At 47.6% G+C, this 21,758-nt stretch overlaps 1 long non-coding RNA gene across 2 annotated transcripts in view; it reads right to left on the bottom strand.

The window, feature by feature from the left end:
• LOC309537053 overlaps positions 1–21,758 on the bottom strand; it is a 219,790-nt gene that overhangs the window by 84,292 nt on the left and 113,740 nt on the right. The window lies entirely within an intron of this gene.

Genomic DNA, 21,758 nt, shown 5'->3' with positions numbered 1-21,758 from the left:
GGCCCTGCTCGCAACGCTAGAATTGGGGGATATCCAACGAAGCAGAGTGGGAGTCAGGGGGTAAAAGGGATAGACACAGAGATAAACTACGGAACTCCCTCCAGCAGGAAACAGCAATGGTGCCCAAGCTGGATGGCTTTGAAAGAGGATGAGACAGATTCATGGAGGGGAGACCGCTAGGGATGGCTGCCAGTCACGATAGCTGTGCCCTGCCTCCGCAGTTAGAGGCCAGCAGTGCTTCTGAATGGCGGTTTGCTGGGAACCGTGGGAGGGGAGAGGGGTACTGGGTTCGAATCCTGATTGTCTGTTTCCCTTACGGGCATTGATTGACCCCTTGGGAAAGTATACAGAGTCAGGAGCAGCTGGCAGGCGGGTGGGTGCCACAGACCTCACAGTTCATGGAACCTTATTATTATTATTATTATTATTATTATTAATAATAATAATAATAATAATAATAATTTTATTTATACCCCACCCTTCCCAGTTTAGAACACCGGGCTCAGGGTGGCAACAAATTTAAAACACTTAATGGATGCAACAAAAAAACAGCATAAAATACAGTATAAATAACAATAAATTCAGAATTAAAAAATCAATTTAGGGGGGAAATCCATCCAATAAACATTAGATGATCACCTGGGCTAGCTGGCTAAGTTAGTCCTGTTTGGGCCAGTGAGGAGACCAGGGGAGAATTAGCTGTGGGATCCCAGAGCGGGTAATCTTCATAAAAAGGGGAGGGGGAGGGAAGGAAGGGGAATAAAAGATCAGGATAGGTTCAAATTGAAAGCCAGGCGGAATAGCTCTGTCTTACAGGCCTTGCGGAAGGAAGTGAAATCCTGCAGGGCCCTCGTCTCATGGGACAGAGCATTCCACCAGGTCGGAGCCACCACTGAGAAGGCCCTGGCCCTGGTGTTGTGGAATTGGAAGGCAACCTGAGAGTCATCTAGTCCATCCCCCTGCACTGCAGCAATCTCAACTAGACCAGGTCGAGTCCATTAGCAGAGTCGATCCATGCTGTCCCAGCATACATCAGTGATGGAGCTGTTATTAGAAGTCCCCTCTGAAGGAGGAAAGTTGCTTGCTTGCTTGTTTCAAAAAATGTATATACCGCTTGATTGTAAACAGCAGCAGCAACAAAGTGGTTTATAAAGAGGAAATAAAATCAATAAAAAGTTACATGCCTGCTTTAAAACATGCAAAAGTTATAATACTAAAGCAGATTACAATCTCTAAGTAACCAGGGTTGCCAAAAACACCCGCAAAGTTGTCGAGCTTTTTAGGGAGACTCCAAAACTGTTCAGCTTTTTAGGGGAACAAACCCTCAAAATAAGTTTCGGAGCTGTTTCCGCTCCTTTTTCTGTCGCCATGCATCCGGGTTTCCCCTGACATTTTGCAGATTCGGCAAAATCCCCCCCGACGCCGTTTCCACACCCGAAAACCAGGACATGTCAGGAATTTTCCTGACGTACGGCAAGCCCATATCTGTGTAGGCTCATCTAAATGGGAATGTTTTTAGCAGGTGCCGAGAAGAGTAAAACAAAAGCTGTTCCCTGAGCTCAATAAGCGGGGAGTTCCAAAGAAGGCGCTGCCACACAAAACGATTTGAGTTTTCAGAAATGCAAATTTGCAAGGCTGGCACTCTTTCCCGCTTCCTCTTTCAGCTCTGTGTTCTTTTTGCAGCGCCCGGACATCACCTCCTCTGCGTATTTATCTCCTTATCAGTACTGATAGTAACGCCCATTTGCATCACGCTGTGGATTTTGAGGGAAGGTATTTCCTAAGGCCTTTGGGAACATCCTGTGGCAACCAGTTCCGTAGGCTAATTGCAAGGCGTGTGAAGCGCTTTCTTCCGGTTGCTCAAAAGGATCTGCCAAGGGAAAGTTCGGAACGTGGGGCCTGGCATGCCAAGTTGGGGCCATTTGTCTCTAGCCCAAAGGTGTCAGCGTTTGGCAATGAATCAGCAAAGGCAGCCTTCGCCTGACTCTGATCTATCTTTTTTTTCTTTTTTAAAATTTTTTATTTTATTTTATTATTAAAATAATTCAGCATTAATACACACATATTGCGAATATCCAAGCATACAAACATACATTTTATACAATCCTTAAAAATGTTCAAACATACCTACACTTAATCCCACAGATACCGTATTTTTTGCTCTATAAGACTCATTTTTCCCCTCCTAAAAAGTAAGGGGAAATGTGTGTGCGTCTTATGGAGCGAATGTAGGCTGCTATCACAGAAGCCTGAACAACAAGAGGGATTGCTGCTTTCGCTGCGCAGCGATCGCTCTTGCTGTTCTGGCTTCTGAGATTCAGAATATTTTTTTTCTTGTTTTCCTCCCCCCAAAACTAGGTGCGTCTTGTGGTCTGGTGTGTCTTACAGAGCGAAAAATACGGTAATTCCTTTTCCCATCACCATCCACCACCCCTCACCTCACCTTTGTGTTAGACTTCCAATCTACTCAATTGCAATTTCTTTCCACTTCTATTACTTTCTTTCACACACCTTTAACCTAATTTCATGCCTCTTTTTCTATTACACATTGTTACCCATCTTATTTAGTATTCCAGTATTTAAAACTTGTTTATTCTAATAGGAGTTCTGATTTTTCAATATGGTTTTGCAAGTATCCTTTAAACACCTTCCAGTCCCTGTCTATCTTCTCTTTTGAGAGAAGGACACCATGACAGAAACCAGAGCACACAGAAACGTCGTTTACCTTCCCGCCGCAGTGGTACCTATTTATCTACTTGCACAGGCGTGCTTTCAAACTGCTGGGTTGGCAAAAGGTGAGACAGAGCAACGGGAGGTCACCCCATTGCCAGGATTCAAACCACCCACCCGCCGATCGGCAAGCCCAAGAGGCTCAGTGGTTTAGACCACAGCGCCACCCGCATTTACCTTACCTTTACCTAACCTTACCTTTTACCCAGTAGGAAAGCCCAAAAGCAAGACTCAAGCTCAAAAGCAGCTTTCCAGCAACTGCCATAGTGAACAAGCAGGTCTCTATGAAAGCGGGATGAGCGCTGCACCCCACAGTCGCCTTTGACAGGACTTAACCGTCCAGGGGTCATTTACTTTTACCTTAAAGGTAAAGGCACCCCTGACCTTTAGGTCCAGTCATGACTGACTCTGGGGTTGTGGCGCTCATCTCACTCTATATGCCAAGGGAGCTGGTGTACAGCTTCCGGGTCATGTGGCTAGCATGACTAAGCCGCTTCTGGCGAACCAGAGCAGCGCACGGAAATGCCGTTTACCTTCCCGCCGGAGCGGTACCTATTTATCTACTTGCACTTTTACGTGCTTTCGAACTGCTAGGTTGGCAGGAGCAGGGACCGAGCAACGGGAGCTCACTCCGTCGCGGGGATTCAAACTGCCAACCTTCCAATCGGCAAGCCCAAGAGGCTCAGTGGTTTAGACCACAGCGCCACCAGGGTCCCATGGAATATAAATCTTTGGCTAAATATTAATGAGTGTGTTGCATCACTAACCTTAATGTATGAAAAAGGCAGACGAGGCTTTGCTTAGCCCCTCTCCCATTATTTTGGATTTATAATGTCAACAGTTCTAAAGGTTAGAAATAGGCTGGTGGGTCTGCCCTTAATTACTGGCAGGAGATTTTTACGGAATGTGTGAATGATCTTGGAGGCTGTGTTTCGTTCCCAATGTATTATGATTATGATGATTGACCTATATGAATAAAGAGGATAAAGGGAAATGAGCCTTTTGTTTTACACAAAGTACTGCCGAGAGAAAGAAAAATATCCACGATTGCAAGAACGGCACATTTTAATTGCAAGATTTCACAACGCTGAGCAAAACCTCCTGGATTCCAGGGGCAAATACTTCATGTGTTTGGAAAACAATGAGCATATATATATATATATATATATATATATATATATGGAATAAGAATCATGGAGACAGTCCTAAACGTCGACTCTTCCCCCGTTTTGCATCAGCTGTAACTAATCAGAGGAATCGTGTGTTTTCTGATGACGGGTCTCCTCTTGGGGATATATTTTGGGTATGTGTTTTAAGCTGCAATGATTTCACTTCCTTCAACTGGTTCTGTTTATAGCCTGTAACATGATATGGCTGTTCCATAGCATTTTTTTCCATGTTGCAAATGGTTTTTGCAAATTCACTTTGAAAAGCAAAGAATCATCTTTCGGTTTAACTTTCCTTACTGGGTCGGCTGTGAGGATGAAGCTGGAGAAATTCGCATGTGTCCCACTTTAAGCTCCTCAAAGGAAGGGCAGGATAGATATTCAAAAGTTGCACTCAGGCGGCTCAGAACATAAGGCTCTTAAACTGAGGGTCTTGGGTTTGAGTCTAACACCGGGCAAAAGATTCCTACATTGCAGAGGACTCTGGACTCCGACTCTACAATTCTATGCTTCTATGATCTTTAGGAAGAGTCCTTCTTGCTCTCAACTCTAACCACAAGCTCGAGGTGGCTAGGAATGCGTCATAGTTTGTCCATTCTGGACCCATGTGGTTATTTGTTTAACTAGGAGAGCGCAAAATATGGTCCGCAGCTCAACATCAAAAAAACGAAGATCCTGGCCACTGGTCCCATCGCCTCCTGGCAAATAGAAGGGGAAGAAATGGAGGCAGTGAGAGATTTTACTTTCTTGGGCTGCATGATCGCTGCAGATGGTGACAGCAGCCACGAAATTAAAAGACACCTGCTTCTTGGGAGAAAAGCAATGACAAACCTAGGCAGCATCTTAAAAAGCAGAGACATCACCTTACCAACAAAGGTCCGTATAGTTCAAACTATTATTTTCCCAGTAGTGATGTATGGAAGTGAGAGCTGGACCATCAAGAAGGCTGATCGCCAAAGAATGGATGCTTTTGGATTATGGTGCTGGAGGAGACTCTTGAGAGTCCCATGGACTGCAAGAAGATCAAACCTCTCCATTCTGAAGGAAATCAGCCCTGAGTGCTCACTGGAAGGACAGATCCTGAAGCTGAGGCTCCAAGACTTTGGCCACCTCATGAGAAGAGAAGACTCCCTGGAAAAGACCCTGATGTTGGGAAAGATGGAGGGCAGAAGGAGAAGGGGACGGCAGAGGACGAGATGGTGGGACAGTGTTCTCAAAGCTACCAGCATGAGTTTGACCAAACTGCGGGAGGCAGTGGAAGACAGGAGGGCCTGGCGTGCTCTGGTCCAGGGGGTCACAAAGAGGTGGACATGACTAAACGACTAAACAACAACAGTCGACACCCGCACAGATTTTAATTCTTAGATGAGGAGCAACTTGTGTCTGTCCCGTCCACACCAGGAGCCATTTAAATTAGTCACCGCCTTTTAAATTGTTGATTCCATTGTGCCATTTACCGGTAAGTCTCCACCCAGGAAGTGCGCTAAAGCACACAGCCGGGCAACTGGAAATCCTCAGCAGCACACACACATTTTTGCAGGTTTTGTGTAAACCATTGGGAAACAAAGAAGAAGAATGTTATGGGGGGTGATTTTTTGGGAGGGGGGTCAGTCTGGATGACATCCTGGGTCCCCTTCCAAAAATACAACCCTGTATCTGTGAGGAGAGAACGTTTAGGAGGTGGCTGGCCAAGCCAGTTCCTTTGTCAGGGCAATGGCATCAGCTGGCAGCTTAAGTACCACCCCGAGCATCTCTAAAGAAGATGCTCTGTTGCCATAGAGACGAACGGACAGGCCTCCATCCTCTCCTGACTGGTACATACAAGAGCAATAGTCAGAGTTGTGAGAGAGCGTTGCAGTGCTGGATTAAACCCTCTGGAGGCCCCTAGGCCATGGGTAGGCAAACCAAGGCCCGGGGGCCGGATCCAGTTCAATCGCCTTCTGAATCCTGCCCGCAGACCGTCCGGGAATCAGCATGTTTTTACATGAGTAGAATGTGCCCTTTTATTGAAAATGCATCTCTTGGTTATTTGCGGGGCATAGGAATTTGTTCATTCCCCCCCCTTCAAAATATCGTCCAGCCCCCCACAAGGTCTGAGGGAGAGTCAGACACAAATACGGTATGTCACCCAATGTAAATTGGGAGGAAAATTTCTATATCGATTGTTTTGCTTGTGGATAGTCAAATATCAAAATTCAGCTGTGGTCTGAAATTCACACACATATATATATCTATTAAACGCTGGGTGAATGTTAGGTTCCAGCCCTGATATTTGGCAAGTGTTTCCTAACAACGCTTGGGTAACCTTGGAAACTCAGGCATCACGTTCCGCAGAAACATTTTGCAGAACCTCAGCTTGTGAAACACCTTGGGTCATTTTTGCCTTGAACGTTGCAGCACTGTTTGGAGTTAGTCAGGGTAGGGGATGAATGAGGCTGCCTTAAGGTTGCCAACTTTTATTTCCAGCGAGGCTCCTGTCTCCTTAGTAACTACATGATGTAGCAAAATCCAGCAGGCGCAAAGCCTTTTCCCAGCCTGCAAGATGAAATGGCGGGGGAAGCTTGCCCGGTTGGATTTCTGCCTGTTAGCATGGTTATTTAAGGCCCAGGAGCCCCGTCAAAAGAAAAGAAGGAAGGAAGGAAGGAAGGAAGGAAGGAAGGAAGGAAGGAAGGAAGGAAGGAAGGAAAGGAGAGAGTCAGATCTCACCTCCTTTTTGCTTTGGGAAGGAATGCTATTCATGCCCCCCTGGACCAGAGAATGCCAGGCACTCCTGTCTTCCACTGCCTCCCGCAGTTTGGTCAGACTCATGTTTGTAGCTTCGAGAACACTGTCCCACCATCTCGTCCTCTGCCGTCCCCTTCTCCTTGTGCCCTCCATCTTTCCCAACATCAGGGTCTTTTCCAGGGAGTCTTCTCTTCTGCTGAGGTGGCCAAAGTCTTGGAGCCTCAGCTTCACGATCTGTCCTTCCAGTGAGCACTCAGGGCTGATTTCCTTCAGAATGGATACGTTTGATCTTCTTGCAGTCCATGGGACTCTCCAGAGTCTCCTCCAGCACCAGAATTCAGAAATATTAATAGTGAAATACAGAGGTACCTCGGGTTAAGTACTTAGTTCGTTCCGGAGGTCCGTTCTTAACATGAAAGTGATTTGCAAAAAGGGATGCCAATATCTTTGTGGATTCCTGCTCCACAACCTCTAACAGCAACTTGCTCTGCAGATATTACCAGGGGAAGCTATACTATCCTCCATGCCGTGAAAAGTTTCAGCTGCTGAACTACAGACGCAGCTGCTTTTAAAACGGCTCAAGCAGGTATTTTTTCAGATGTTGGCAACCCTGCTTGCTGCTTGTGGGTCCCGACATCCAACATCATTCGTTTTGCTTTGTTTGTTTTCCTTTACAGTGGTACACTTTGATGCAATATATTTACAGTACAGGGCAGTTTGCAAAGTCATTTAAAATAAGCAAATCTGAAAACAAAACCAACTTGTGCATGGGTGACATGCCCTGCCGACTTTTGCTTCAAGAAATCAGTATTGCAAAGTTTAAAGCATGGGCAGGCAAACTAAGGCCCGGGGCCCGGATCCGGCCCAATTGCCTTCTAAATCCGGCCCATGGACCGTCCAGGAATCAGCGTGTTTTTACATGAGTAGAATGTGTCCTTTTATTTAAAATGTGTTATGTACTGAGTTGAATAGGATCCAAAATGCAACAGTCTGATTGGTCCTAGAACAATATAATAATAATAATAATAATAATAATAATAATAATAATAATAATAATTTATTATTTATACCCTGCCCATCTGGCTGAGTTTCCCCAGCCACTCTGAACAGGATTCAGAATGCAGCCGTCTGATTGGTCCCAGAACAATAGAGTCAAGAACGCAGCAGTCTGATTGGTCCACAGGAGCCACCCAATCCAGCTCCAGGTGGAAGTGAATCTGCAACCTGATTGGCCTACAGGTGAATCCCGGAAATAGCCAATCACAGTGGGGCCCATTGTGTAAATAATGTATATATAGCAGACATTCTGGGGGAACTTCCATTCCTCTTCCTCACCACTACGAGCTGAATAAAGAGCATGAAATCCACTCTTGACTCTGAGTTTATTTCAAAATGCATCTCTGGGTTATTTGTGGGGTCTGCCTGGTGTTTTTACATGAGTAGAATGTGTGCTTTGTTTAAAATGCATCTCTGGGTTATTTGTGGGGCATAGGAATTGGTCCATTTCACCCCCAAAAATATAGTCTGGCCCCCCACAAGGTCTGAGGGACAGTGGACCGGCTCCCTGCTGAAAAAGTTTGCTGACCCCTGGATTTTAAAGCAACCAACAGGTAGACCTTTAACCCCACTACCACAACCAAGCTCCACCGGTAGAATATTTGCCTGTTGTGCAGCTGTCAAAGGCATAGTGCCTCTCTCTCCCTCCCTCCTGTGTTAATCTGACCCTCCACCCACCCCCAAGCAAACATTTGTCCCCCCCCCCGCCCGACCCAGATTTTCTTTCAGCAAGCCAAGACTTGCTAACCTTTGATTCCATTTTCCACGAAATCAGAGGCAGCGATCAATAGAAGCCCGCCGTGATTCATTGTCACACATCTCCCCGCAGGGTGGAACAAACTGTTCTGACCTGTGGGGATTTTTCTCTCTGAAAGAAAAAGAAGTTATGAAATCGCAGCGACGAAGCAAAAAAAGCAAGTCACTAGCAAGACCTGAGTGCTCAGCTCAGAGCTGTGCCAAACAGCAGGCGTTCAAAGGTTCAGCTGGGCTTATCAAGGCTGCCCCCTCCTGGATGAAAGATGGCAGCACAGCACTTTAGGAACGGGCACATCGACACTATGCACAGCTCTTGGCGCACAGCCGTACAGTGGTGCCTTGGTACTCAAACGCCTTGGTTCTCAAACGCCAAAAACCCGGAAGAAAGTGTTCCAATTTTCGAACACTTTTCAGAAGCCGAACGTCCAATGCGGCTGTCGGCTATTGTTTCTGGGGCGCCTGCACCAATCAAAGCTGCGCTTTGGTTTCCGAACATTTCGGAAGTCAAACAGACTTCCAGAACGGATTAACTTTGGTGCTTTTGCTATTTATTTTGCGTTTTTGTTTTTGAGGCTTTTTTCGCTTAATTTGTTTTTGTGACCGAGTGGAACCCAGTTCAGCTGCTACTGATTGATGTATTGATTTATTGATTGTGAGACTGCAGAAATGGATAAAAGCCAACCCCCATCCAAACAATGACTATCATCAGTGCAGGTAAGAAAAAAATAATAATTTTAATTTCTCTCATCTACAATACTGTCTTATTTATTTTATAGTACAGTACAGTGGTACCTCGGGTTACAAACGCTTCAGGTTACAGACTCCGCTAACCCAGAAATAGTACCTCGGGTTAAGAACTTTGCTTCAGGATGGGAACAGAAATCGTGCTCCGGTGGCGCAGCAGCAGCAGGAAGCCCCATTAGCTATTGTGGTACCTAAGGTTAAGAACAGTTTCAGGTTAAGAACGGAACTCCAGAACGAATTAAGTTCTTAACCCAAGGTACCACAGTACATATGGAGGGCCCAAGGAGAAGGGGACGACAGAGGACGAGATGGTGGGACAGTGTTCTCAAAGCTACCAGCATGGGTTTGACCAAACTGCGGGAGGCAGTGGAAGACATGAGTGCCTGGCGTGCTCTGGCCCATGGGGTCATGAAGAGTCGGACACGACTAAACGACTAAACAACAACAACACAGTACATTGATTATTGCTTTCATTTTATGGATCCATGGTCTTGTTAGATAGTAAAATTTATGTTCAGTTGCTGTTGTTTTTAAAAGTCCAGAACAGATCAATCCGTTTTGCATGACTTTCTATGGGAAAGCGCGCCTTGGTTTTGGAACGCTTTGGTTTTGGAACGGATTAAGTTTAAGAACCAAGGTACCACTGTAAACTCTTTCACCCCGTGCCCTGGGGGTTCATTCCGCAAGTGACTTTCTTCGTGAGAGCTCCTTGCAGATCGCTCCTCTTGCTCACGGCATGCATCCACGCGCAGAGAATTTCTCCACGCACCACGGACCCCCGCCTGGCAGAGGTCTGTGCCCCCAACTCACCCAGGACCCTCCAGCGAAAAGGGGGTGGGCCAGGGAGCGGGTGGGGTGGGCGGTCTCTGGGAAGAAAGCCCAGAGGATGGAGGCATGTGCCGGCCTGCTGTTCCCATAGCCTCCCCCCCCCCATTGATGGAGGGAGCAGCTGCCACCCCCCTCCCTGGCCATCTCCTTTCGAAGAGCAGCCACAATAAGTCCTTTAACAGACCCTGGGCTCAGCCGTTGCCCTGGGAAACGGGGGCTATTGCGAGAGGTCTTGGCTTTCTTTTGTCCAGCACGGGGACATATGGGGCCAAACCCACTCTTAGCTCGTCTGCCCCTAATCTCTATGAAATGGAGGGGGGCAGGCCTTTCACGCCAGGGTAATCCATCGCCTTCTTCTCTTCTCCCCGACGCAGATGGTGAATTCCATCAGCTGGCCGGGGGCCTTTTTATTAAAACCATCCCATCGCTGGCTTCCCTCGGAGCCACGACGTTCCCCATGCCCTCCAACATTCACCCGATGAAAACAGGGACATCCTAGCCCGCCATAATTTCATTAATTTATATCCTGTCTGTGGGATACAAAGGACAAAAAAAAGCAATGTCTTCTGTCTGTAACATATAACCCATCGTCGTCCCAAAATTTCAGAGGGAGAAAACCCAGCCCCTATTTTCCAAAGACAGTCTGAGGTTTACAGAAGTCGTCCCGGTCTATGATTTGATCCTGGAATGTCCCGCTTTTCCGTAGGAAGTCACTGTTTTCATCTGAGAAACGCTGGAGGGTATGGAGTTATGTGACCCCCCCCCCCGAGCCAAGGAGATCAGTAACTACCATATTTTTCGCTCTATAACACGCACCCAACCATAACACGCATGTAGTTTTTAGAGGAGGAAAATCTGTAGGCATGCCACCCGTAGGCATTCCCTCCATAACACGCACAGACATTTCCCCTTACTTTCTAGGAGGAAAAAAGTGAGTGTTGTGGTGCAAAAAATACGGTATATAACCTTCTGAAGGCAGCCCTGTAGAGGGAAGTTTTATATATGTTGGAAGCCTCCCAGAGTGGCAGTGGCAACCTAGTCAAATGGGCAGGGTATAAATAATAAAGTTGTTGTTGTTGTTGTTATGAAATAGTTTGATAATAATAATAATAATAATAATAATAATAATAATAATAATAATAATTTATTATTTATACCGCACCGATCTGTCTGGGTTTCCCCAGCCACTCTGGGCGGCTTCCAACAGAATATTAAAATACAATAACCTATTAAACATCTTCCCTAAACAGGGCTGCCTTCAGATGTCTTCTAAAAGTCCGGTAGTTGTTTTTCTCTTTGACATCTGGTGGGAGGGCGTTACACAGGGTGGGCGCCACCACCAAGAAGGCCCTCTGCCTGGTTCCCTGTAACCTCACTTCTTGCAGGGAGGGAACCACCAGAAGGCCCTCGGAGCTGGACCTCAATGGGGGTGGAGACGCTCCTTCGGGTATACTGGACCAAGGCTGTTTAGGGCTTTAAAGGTCAGCACCAACACTTTGAATTGTGCTCAGAAACGTGCTGGGAGCCAATGTAGGTCTTTCAAGACCGGTGTTATATGGTCTCGGCGGCCGCTCCCCATCCCCAGTCTGGCTGCTGCATTCTGGATTAGTTGTAGTTTATGGGTCACCTTCAAAGGAAGCCCCACGTAGAGCGCGTTGCAGTAGTCCAAGCGAGAGGTAACTAGAGCATGCACCACTCTGGCCAGACAGTCTGCGGGCAGGGAGGGTCTCATCCTGCGTACCAGATGGAGCTGCTCTGGACACATAACTGACCTGCACCTCCATGGAAAGCAGTGAGTCCAAAATGACTCCCAGGCTGTGCACCTGGTCCTTCAGGGGCACAGTTACCCCATTCAGGACCAGGGAGTCCCCCACACCCGCCCGCCCCCTGTCCCCCAAGAACAGTCTTTCTGCCTTGTCAGGATTCAGCCTCAATCTGTTAGCCGCCATCCATCCTCCAACCGCCTCCAGACACTCACATTTGCATAATATTTGCATTGGAGAAATATTGCCTCTATATTAGACCCATTTGCAAGGTATGTGGCACCTCGGGCGACCAGCCTAAAGGTCAGGGCGATCACCTCAGCTTCTATTGCAAACAGGCAAAATGGAGGGAGAGGAGAGAGGGAGATGGGCATGTCTTTGGCACAGAGGGGAAGCGGGGAGGGCAAGGCGCCCTGGAGAAGAGGAAGGGAAAGATTATGGGCTGGGGGGGGTGTTCGCTGCCTTCTCCAGGTGCCTCCTGTCGGCATCGCCCGCGAAACAGCCGTTGGGCTGTGTGGGTTTTTGGGGAGAACCGCTATGGGGCCGTTTGGCTCTGTCAGTCAGCCCTTCACCCTCTGCTCAGGAAGCTCAGACAACTCCTGGACCGCACAGCAGGCGGTGGTGGAAGAAGAAGCCATGGGTTCGAGTCTTAACCTCTGGAGTAGGAGAAAACAAGTTTGATCCACCTTCCATGTGATAACCCTTGAAATATTTGAAGATGGCTGTCATATCTCTTCTCAGTCTCCTCTTTCCCAGGCTAATCATACCCAGCTCCTTCAACCGTTCCTCATCAGGCTTGGCTTCCAAGCCCTTGATCCTCTACGTTGCCCTCCTCTGCACACGTTTCACTCGCCAGCATCCTTCCTAAACCGCAGTGCCCAGAATTGGACACAGGATTCCAGTTTTGGTCTGATCAAGGCAGAATAGAGAAGTACTATGACTTCCCTTGATCTGGACACTATAATTCCTTTTGGTGCAGCCTAGAATAGCATTCCTTCCCAAAGCAAAAAGGAGTTGAGATCTGATACCTACCTACCTTCCTTCCTTCCTTCCTTCCTTCCTTCCTTCCTTCCTTCCTTCCTCCCCCCCCCTCTCTCTTTGACGGGGCTCCTGGGCCTTTAATAACCTGCTGGATTTTGCTACATCATGTAGTTGCTAAGGACACAGGAGCCTCGCTGGAAATAAAAGTTGGCAACCTTAAGGCAGCCTCATTCGTCCCCCTACCCTGACTAACTCCAAACAGTGCTGCAACGTTCAAGGCAACGCTCAGGCCTTTGCAGGACCCAGTGGGGGCGTCGGTGTGAAACGGAGACAGGCGCGTTCCGGATGCCTGTGTTAGCCTGGAGTGTGACTGTGCGAACACCCGGCGTGTGGCTGGCAGGCAGGAAGGGCTTCAACCGTTGCGGAGGCAAAGCATTATATAAGCACACCTTGATGGGAGCTGATGTCATTGTGGGACGGAGAGGTCTCAGCCGCAAGAGGAAAATGTGAGAGCGATGAAGAAATTGCAGAAGCATGTGAGGAGCGGGGTGGCTTAAAGGTCTTGCAAGCAGAGCTCGGCGAGGCATCCGCCACAGATCCAACCACTAGGACTCATGCTCATTTCAAGACCTACACTGGCTCCCAGTACATTTCTGAGCACAGTTCAAAGTGTTGGTGCTGACCTTGAAAGTCCTAAACGGCCTCGGTCCAGTATCCCTGAAGGAGCGTCTCCGTCCCCATCGTTCTGCCCGGACACTGAGGTCCAGCTCCGAGGGCCTTCTGGCGGTTCCCTCTCTGCAAGAAGCCAAGTTACAAGGAACCAGGCAGAGGGCCTTCTCGGTGGTGGCGCCCGCCCTGTGGAATGCCCTCCCATCAGATGTCAAAAAGATAAACAACAACCAGACATCCAGAAGACATCTGAAGGCAGCCCTGTTCAGGGAAGCTTTTAATATGTGACATTTTAGTGTGTTTTTCATCTTTGTTGGAAGCCGCCCAGAGTGGCTGGGGAAGCCCAGCCAGATGGGCAGGGTATAAATAATAAATTATTATTATTATTACCTCCCCGCTCTCCCCTCCCCAGACGCTCCGTCTGGCGCACTCCACTGCTTGGCGCCTTCGCTCGCCGCGCCACTACGCCCAATGGTTAAGATGGCCTTGGAGGGTCACACGCCTTCTAACAATGCGACCCGATGCAAAAAATATGACTTTGAAACAAGCCACTTTATGTTGAATAAAGTGATATTCGACACCCCATTTGCATATAATAGCATGCAATGAAATTAACTCTCGCAATGCCAGCAAAGAATAACGAAGCAGAATTTTGCTTCCAACAATAAATAGTTGCTGAATTAGAATCAGTAAAAATATCAGCGCTCTGGCTTTTCCTCGGATCATACAAATCTTTCACCTTTTCCTAAATATGACTACAGAGGTAAGGTAAAGGTTAAGGGACCCGTGAGCATTAGTTCTAGTCGTGGCCGACTCTGGGGTTGCGGCGCTCATCTCGCTTTACTGGCTGAGGGAGCCGGCGTTTGTCCACAGTTTTTCCGGGTCATGTGGCCAGCAGGACTAAGCCGCTTCTGGCAAACCAGAGCAGCGCACGGAAACGCTGTTTACCTTCCTGCCAGAGTGGTACCTATTTATCTACTTGCACTTTGACGTGCTTTCGAACTGCTAGGTTGGCAGGAGCAGGGACTGAGCAACGGGAGCTCACCCCGTCACGGGGATTCGAACCGCCAACCTTCTGATCGGCAAGTCCTAGGCTCTGTGGTTTAACCTACAGCACCACCCGCGTCCCGACAACAAAGGTACGACCCAATTGCGGCATAAAAGACCACAATACATTAAAAACAAGAGTAAAAAAAGAATTGAGCAACAAAGTAACATAACTTATGAACTTATTGTTTTAGAATTGATTTTTAAAAATCACTTTGCCCTCTGCTGATGAAATCCTTGGGGCTGCACAGAAACCCATTTTATTGTTCATCCGTGGTGCTCATTCTATAGCTTTAGGCGCCAGGAAAATCTGTAGCTTTTTGGCCTCTAAGAATCCGTAGCCTTTTAGAATTGGGTAGGATGTTTTCAACGTACCCCTGTTCCTCTTGGTTTTAATGCATTTAAGAGGGGTTGTGTTTCTGTTTCCTTGTTTGGATGTAAGCGGGTTTGAGTTGCCATGGGCAAGATAAAGCAAACAGGCAATTTGATAAATAACTATATTGATAATTTGCGCTCCTGGCGCTATCTGTTTTGCAGCATGTTCACATCTTACAGATGCCCCTCAATTGTCCTGAGAAACACGGCACATCCTGTGGTTTGGCACGAGAACATGGTGGCCACTGTGGGTGCTGCGATCTTGCCCCCCCCAAAAGAAGTTGGGGGGCGCAATCAGTGCTGGATTTACATATAAGCTAAGCAAGCTCTAGCTTAGGGCCCCACTCTCTTGGGGACCCCCCAAAAAATTTAAAGGAAAACAAACTGGATGTACTTTTCCAAAATATAAGATAAAAAGTAAAGAAATAAGATAAAACCTATATGAAGCAAGAGTGTTTTGTGTTGTGTTGGCTCCTGTGATGTAAGTCATGGGCCCCGCCTGCTAGCCTGCTCCTTAAAATATCACTGGTTTGCTCATTTCTATAGGAACTTTTATTTTATTTTATTGCCAAATGCCAATGTGTTTGCATTATTAAGTTTGTTATGAATAAAAAATCATTTTAAAGTAAAGGTAAAGGGGACCCCTGACCATTAGGTCCAGTCGTGGCCGACTCTGGGGTTGCGGCGCTCATCTCACTTTACTGGCCCAGGGAGCCAGTGTACAGCTTCCGGGTCATGTGGCTAGCAGGACTAAGCCGCTTCTGGCGAACCAGAGCAGCGCACGGAAACGCCGTTTACCTTCCCGCCGGAGAGGTACCTATTTATCTACTTGCACTTTGACGTGCTTTCGAACTGCTAGGTGGGCAGGAGCAGGGACCGAGCAACGGGAGCTCACCCCGTCACAGGGATTCGAACCGCCAGCCTTCTGATCAGCAAGTCCTAGGCCCTGTGGTTTAACCCACAGCGCCACCCATGTCCCTCATTTTAAGTTAGAGCTTAATAATTATTTCACCATTAATAGACTTTTTCATTGTATATCAGTTCAACAATTACTTTGAGAAAATACACATTTGGTGATGTGCAAATGGCTTGAGATACCTATGAGGTCCATAAATTACCATTCTAGCAGATACAGAATTCAACACAACAAACAGCGGCAATTTGTTGTTGACAAAGGACAGCTGGACACAGAAAGGGCCCCATTACCTTCAGGAGCGGAGGGCCTCATCAAACTTAAATCCGGCCCTGGGTGCAATCTTGCACAACACCCCAAAACACATGGAGTGGCAACCCCCCAAAAAAGTGTATCTGGGGGTTGTGATCCCGTGCGAGTCACAGGACTTCTGTGGGAGTGCAGCCCCAGAAAACCGAGTCCTGTTTTTCGCCTCTCCGTGTTGGCAGACCGGCTTCCTAGCAGCTGGGGCAGCAGGTGTTCTCAATGCTGCCTGCCTGCCCTCAAGGGTCCCGATCCCCGCACAACTCTCAGCCGCTGCAGAACCCTGAACTCCGTTGAGAAAGTGGGGGGATAGAAATGCAACGAGTAACTACAGTAATACCTCAAAAGTCGAGCGGAATCCGTTCTGGAAGTCCGTTTGACTTCCAAAACGTTCGGAAATCAAGGCGCATCTTCTGATTGGCTGCAGGAAGCTTCTGCAGCCAATCAGAAGCTGCGGAACCCATTCTGAACACAAAGCTGTCAACTTACAGATTTGAAAATAAGGGACCAGCAGCCAAAATAAGGGATCAACAATTACTTTGATAAAATACATATTTTGTTGCGTGCAAATGGCTTTAGATACCTATTAGGTCCATAAATTACCATATAGCATATATTCAACACACAAAAAAGCAACAATTTGTTGTTGACAAAGGACAGCTGGACATAGAAAGGGCCCCATTACCTTCAGTAGCTTATTTAAGGGACATCATCAATAAGGGACAGCAGCGGGACATGGCGCTCGGATAAGGGACTGTCCCGCCAAATAAGGGACACTTGACAGCTATGGCTGGACGTTCAGGTTCCAAAGAACATTTGCAAACCGGAACACTCACTTCCGGATTTGCGGCATTCATGAGCCAAAACGTATGACTTAATAATAATAATAAATAATAAATTTTATTTATACCCCACCCTCCCCGGCCAGAGCTGGACTCAGGGTTGCTAATACCAGTAAAATTACAGTAAAAACATAATAGGGGGAAAAACCAATTTAAAATACAGGTTAAAATGCAATTTAAAATGCAGTCTCATTTCAAAAGTAGCCCATAGATCATAAGGGGAGGGAAACATAAGGGCCAAACTGAGTCCAAACCAAAGGCCAGGCGGAACAGCTCTGTCTTGCAGGCCCTGCGGAAAGATGTCCCTGGTCTCTTGTGACAGAGCGTTCCACCACGTCGGGGCCAGGGCGGAAAAGGCTCTGGCCCTAGTTGAGACCAATCTAACCACCTTGTGACCTGGGACCTCCAAGGTGTTGTCATTTGTGGACCTTAAGATCCTCCGTGGGGCATACCGGGAGAGGCGGTCCCGTAGGTACGAGGGTCCTAGGCTGCATAGGGCTTTAAAGGTCAAAACCAGCACCTTAAACCTGACCCTGTACTCCACCAGGAGCCAGTGCAGCTGGTAAAGCACTGGATGAACGTGATCTCGCGGCAAGGACCCCGTAAGGAGCCTCACCGCGGCATTCTGCACCCGCTGGAGTTTCTGGGTCAGCTTCAAGGGCAGCACTGCGTAGAGCGAGTTACAGTAGTCAAGCCTGGAGGTTACCGCCGCATGGATCACTGTGGCCAGGTCGGGGCGAGAGTGGTAAGGAGCCAACTGCTTAGTTTGGCGGAGATGGAAAAATGCCACCTTTGCTACGGCTCCATGGAAAGGGAGGTGTCAAATGTTACACCCAAAGCAGTTGACTTCTAACTGTACATAAATAATTTCCCACACCCCATATTCCCCACTTTTGTAGTGCTGCAGAAAGGGAGGAGATATCTCCAGAGAGACTCTCCTGCCAGGAGAGTTTTTTAGTTTAGAGGAAAGTGAGCCAGGGGCGACGCGGCCGAAGTACAGAAAATTTTGTATGGTGTCGAGAAAACAGGCAGAGAAAAATATCTCCTCCCTTTCTTGCAACGCTAGAACCCGTAGACATCCAATGAAGGCGAAAGTGGGAAGATTCAGGACGGGTAACAGAAAATCTTGCCTGCGGGACATAGCTGACCTGTGGAACTCACTGCCACAAGAGGCAGGGATGGCTGCCGACTGGGATGGCTTTAAAAGAGGGTTGGACAAATTCATGGAGGAGGAGAGGGCTATGGATGGATACCAGGCTGCGATCAGAAGCAGTAATGCTTTTGAATTCCAGTTGCTGGAATCTGCAGGAGGGGCGAGGACTTTTTTTGGGGGGGAGTCTTGCTTGCAGATTTCTCTTGGGGGCATCCTGTCAGCCTCCGTAAAAACAGGATGCTGGACTAGGCGGGGCACTGGCCAGTATGAATCCAGAGTACAGAGCTAGGGTAAAACCAGCAACCACAGTTCTTTCTGCTGTAGGTGATTTCAGCAATCTGTCCTCAAGGTTTATTCATTGGTTATTGATTCAGTTCGAAAGCACATCAAAGTGCAAGTAGATAAATAGGTACCGCTCCAGCAGGAAGGTAAACGGCGTTTCCGTACGCTGCTTTGGTTCGCCAGAAGTGGCTTAGTCATGCTGGCCACATGACCTGGAAGCTGTACGCCGGCTCCCTCGACCAATAAAGCGAGATGAGCGCTGCAACCCCAGAGTCGGACACGACTTGACCTAATGGTCAGGGGTCCCTTTATTGATGGATTGCACTGATTGCATTTACATCAAATAATAATAATAATATATTTATACCCACCCATCTGACTGGGTTTCCCCAGCTACTCTGGGCAGCTCCCAACAGAATATTAAAAACACGATAAAATATCAAACCTTAAAAACTTCCCTACACAGGGCTGCCTTCAGATGTCTTCTAAAAGTCAGATAATTGTTTCTTTCCTTGACATTTGGTGGGAGGGTGTTCCACAGGGCAGGTGCCACCACCGAGAAGGCTCTGTGCCTGGTTCCCTGTAACCTCCCTTCTTGCAATCAGGGAACCGCCAGAAGGCCCTCGGAGCTGGACCTCAGTGTCTGGGCTGAAAGATGGGGGTGGAGACGCTCCTTCAGGTATACTGCTTCTCCAAGAAGCGCAATGTGGAGGGCATCATTCTCCCCCGCCTCACTTAATTGCCAAAACAACAGCCCTGTGAGGTAAGTTAGGCTGAGAGGCCATGACTGGCCCAAAGTCTCGCCCAGTGATGAGCTGAGTACAGGGGATTCGAACCCAGGCCTAAGTACGACACTCTAACTGCTGCACCAGACTGGCTATGCAAAATAAAACATCACATAAAGAATTGTGAAAAACCCGTTACTTGGTTAGATTAGCGGCTGCCCACCCTGCTCTCTGCCCAGCTTCAGGTGAGCTACCCATTTCTGCTTCGCTCACAAGGGTCCTAGGGCCAGCATTGATGGATGCCGAAATCCAGCATCGTCTGAGCTCTGTGAGTGCAGCTTTCTCCCGATTGAAGTGCAGAGTGTTTGAGGACCGGGACATTTGCAGGGAAACCAAAATGCTTGCTTACAAAGCTATTGTACTACCAACCTTACTATATGCTTGTGAAACATGGACCACTTATAAACGCCATCTCCAACTCCTCAAAAGATTCCACGAACGGTGTCTTTGAAAAATTTAACACATCACTTGGGAAGACAGGCGAACTAATGCCAGTGTACTGGAAGAAGCAAAGATCACCTGTGTTGAAGCAATGATTCTTCAACATCAACTTTGCTGGACTGGTCATGTTGTGCGGATGCCTGATGATCGTCTTCCAAAGCAACTACAGTGGTACCTCGGGTTAAGAACTTACGGTAATTCGTTCCGGAGATTCGTTCTTAACCTGAAACTGTTCTTAACCTGAAGCACCACTTTAGCTAATGGGGCCTCCCGCTACCGCCACGCCGCCGGAGCACGATTTCTATTCTCATCCTGAAGCAAAGTTCATTAAGCAAACAGTCTGTGAGCACCTAGAAAGGAATGCTGTGATCACCAATAGTCAGCATGGATTTCTGAAAAATAAGTCATATCAGACTAACCTGATCTCGTTTTTTGACAGAATTACAAGCCTGGTAGATGAAGGGAACACAGTGGATGTAGCCTACCTTGATTTCAGCAAGGCATTTGACAAGGTGCCCCATGATATTCTTGTAGAGAAGCTGGTAAAATGCGGTCTTGACTATGCTACCACTCAGTGGATTTGTAACTGGCTGACTGACCGAAGCCAAAGGGTGCTCATCAATGGTTCCTCTTCATCCTGGAGAAGAGTGACTAGTGGGGTGCCACAGGGTTCTGTCTTGGGCCCGGTCTTATTCAACATCTTTATCAACGACTTGGATGATGGACTCAAGGGCATCCTGATCAAATTTGCAGATGACACCAAACTGGGAGGGGTGGCTAACACCCCAGAGGACAGGATCACACTTCAAAACGACCTTGACAGATTAGAGAACTGGGCCAAAACAAACAAGATGAATTTTAACAGGGAGAAATGTAAAGTATTGCACTTGGGCAAAAAAAATGAGAGGCACAAATACAAGATGGGGGACACCTGACTTGAGAGCAGTACATGTGAAAAGGATCTAGGAGTCTTGGTTGACCACAAACTTGACATGAGCCAACAGTGTGACGCGGCAGCTAAAAAAGCCAATGCAATTCTGGGCTGCATCAATAGGAGTATAGCATCTAGATCAAGGGAAGTAATAGTGCCACTGTATTCTGCTCTGGTCAGACCTTACCTGGAGTACTGTGTCCAGTTCTGGGCACCACAATTCAAGAAGGACACTGACAAACTGGAACGTGTCCAGAGGAGGGCAACCAAAATGGTCCAAGGCCTGGAAACGATGCCTTATGAGGAACGGCTAAGGGAGCTGGGCATGTTTAGCCTGGAGAAGAGGAGGTTAAGGGGTGATATGATAGCCATGTTCAAATATATAAAAGGATGTCACATAGAGGAGGGAGAAAGGTTGTTTTCTGCTGCTCCAGAGAAGCGGACACGGAGCAATGGAGCCAAACTACAAGAAAGAAGATTCCACCTAAACATTAGGAAGAACTTCCTGACAGTAAGAGCTGTTCGACAGTGGAGTTTGCTGCCAAGGAGTGTGGTGGAGTCTCCTCCTTTGGAGGTCTTTAAGCAGAGGCTTGACAACCATATGTCAGGAGTGCTCTGATGGTGTTTCCTGCTTGGCAGGGGGTTGGACTCGATGGCCCTTGGGGTCTCTTCCAACTCTAGGATTCTATGATTCTATGATTCTTAACCCGAGGTACTATTTCTGGGTTAGCGGAGTCTGTAACCTGAAGCGTATATAACCTGAAGCGTATGTGACCCGAAGTACCACTATACTCTATTCTGAACTTTAAAATGGAAGCCTAATGCTGGTTTAAAGAGGTTGAAAGACTGTCTCAAGGCAAATGTTTAAAAATTGGGAAACACTGGCCTGCGAGCGCTCCAGTTGGAGAACAGCCTTGACCAAAGGTGTCATGGGCTTTGAAGACACTCGAACTCAGGACGCAAGGGAGAAACGTGCTAAGAGGAAGGCACGCTTGGCAAATCCACACCGTGATCAACTCCCGCCTGGAAACCAATGTCCCCACTGTGGAAGGACGTCTGGATCCAGAATTGGCCTCCACAGTCACTTACGGACTCACTTTTAAAACTGTGTTTATGGAAGACAATCTTACTTGGTATGAGGGATCGCAGAAGAAGAAGAAGAAGAAGAAGAAGAAGAAGAAGAAGAAGAAGAAGAAGAAGAAGAAGAAGACTCATTTCTGCAGCACTAAGAGTTCTGCATAGCTCAGAAGCCTGCACCTCTTCCTTTCG

This window comes from Podarcis vaucheri (assembly GCF_965113315.1).
Source record: "Podarcis vaucheri genome assembly, chromosome: 7".
Lineage (NCBI taxonomy): Eukaryota > Metazoa > Chordata > Lepidosauria > Squamata > Lacertidae > Podarcis > Podarcis vaucheri.
This window is presented reverse-complemented; position numbering and strand designations above follow the sequence as displayed.